The sequence below is a fragment of the Pseudophryne corroboree genome, chromosome 1, assembly GCF_028390025.1.
Source record: "Pseudophryne corroboree isolate aPseCor3 chromosome 1, aPseCor3.hap2, whole genome shotgun sequence".
Taxonomy (NCBI): domain Eukaryota; kingdom Metazoa; phylum Chordata; class Amphibia; order Anura; family Myobatrachidae; genus Pseudophryne; species Pseudophryne corroboree.
In genome coordinates, this window is record NC_086444.1 from 420,127,311 (window position 1) to 420,129,153 (window position 1,843).

General features: G+C 49.2%; 1 long non-coding RNA gene across 1 annotated transcript; it reads left to right on the forward strand.

The window, feature by feature from the left end:
- Nucleotides 1-237: 237 nt before the first annotated feature.
- On the forward strand, nucleotides 238-1,446 carry LOC134894387 (uncharacterized). Its single transcript, XR_010171789.1, has 2 exons — nucleotides 238-411; nucleotides 491-1,446. It is a non-coding gene; the product is annotated as an uncharacterized LOC134894387 (long non-coding RNA).
- Nucleotides 1,447-1,843: the final 397 nt, after the last annotated feature.

Genomic DNA, 1,843 nt, shown 5'->3' on the forward strand with positions numbered 1-1,843 from the left:
GCAATGTCATCTGAGGAGTACCGCCAATTCTGGTCAGGATTCATTGATCTGTACCGTCAGAACGAGTGCCTGTGGTGTGTCAGAAGCCCGGACTATGCCAACAGAATCAAGCGGAATCGGGCATATCAGCAGCTTATTGAGTACAGTAGAGGCAAAAACTCTGATGTTGATGTGAATTGGGTGAAGAAAAAAATTTCAAATTTCCAAACAGTGTTCGTGAAGGAACGCAAGAAGGTGCAAGATTCACAGCGATCCGGAGCCGGGACTGATGAGGTCTATAAACCGACGCTCTGGTTCAATGACCAAATTCAGTTCATTATAGAGCAAGAGGCGCGGGTAAGGTCACGGGACGCTCTAGACCCAGAGTCTCCAGTTCTTGTCGAAGAGGAGGCCCAGGAGAGTCTGGATCTGGTAAGTACACACACATTTGTTTCATATGCCACCCACCAATTTTGACATATACCTAATTTTTGTTTTTCTTATATTGCAGGATGCTACCCTGGAGCTGGAGGTGGAGCCTACCACAGGCCAAGGGGCAGAAGTGGAGGAGCCGGTAGCGGAGCCGGTGGCACCCCCACAGGCGCGCCCAGGAAGACCGAGGCGCACGGCAAGGAGGACCACTTCTGCACCCTATAGCACCCCCTCTGGCTCCCAGCAGTTTTTTCAACGCGCTGAGGAGGTTTTGCATAGGCCCCCGGATGCCGAACAACAATTTGGCAATTTTATTGCATCGGAAATGCGCCTGATGACGGATGAACAAAAATTCATCCTCCAATGGTTAGTCAACGAGGCTGTCTCACACGGCAGGCGCCAAACACTGGTGTCGGCGTGTGAGATAGTGCCAACTGACCCTTGGTATCACCCAAATTTGTCCCGTCCCCCCTTCCCAAACAACCCCCCCATGGAGCATGCGCCGGTAAACCCCCCTCAGCAACCGTATTTTTTTCCGTCGGGAGCCACACAGCCCAGCCCCTCCCCCCAATCTAGCACCTCGTCCAGTGGAATGTACTCTGACATGCAGAGTACACAGTCCTCTGTGCTGGGCGACCCACGCTTTTTTCATTTATAATTAGTTTTTTGGACCCGGTTTTTTAGTTTTGTTTGAAAAATCTGCTGGTGACCTTATCCTACGCTCTTGCTCAAAGTGAACTGTATTGAGGTCATTAGTACTGCAGCGTCGGTTTTGTGACCTCACTGTCCCGGACTACGGATCGTTGTGAAGACTGCACTTCTTGTGTTCCTTCAAGACTGTTTGGAAATTTGATGATGTTCTTCACCCAAGGCAAAATTGCACTGTTTACCTCTACTGTACTCGGATATGCCCGTTTCCTGTTCTGTTGGCATAGTCCCTGTCCAAAGGCACTCGTTCTCATGGTACAGCTTATGAATCCTGGCCAGAGTTGGCGTTGGCATTTAATATTTTTATAAAGTTTTGGAAAAAACAAACTGTGTGGTGTATTTTTTTAAAAATGTAAAGGGGCTTATATTGTGTTATCGGCAGGTAGTAAAAACGCCCTATAGCATTTTTAGGTGGGGGGGTGGTGGGTTTTTTTTTTTTTGGGGGGGGGGGGGTGGATGGGAGTTGAGTGTTGCTGAGGTGGGGGGGGGGGGATACTGCCGAAAACCACATATTTTTTATGTTTTTTTGGGGTCATGTTTTATTAGAGGCTAATTCAGACCTGATCGTAGCCCTGCATAATTTTGCAGGTCTACGATCAGGCACACTGACATGCAGGGGGACGCCCAGCACAGGGCTAGTCTGCCCCGCATGTCAGGCCCATATAAGTGCAAAAGCATCATACAGCTGCAATGCTTTTGCACTTCAGTAGTAACTCCCAGCCAG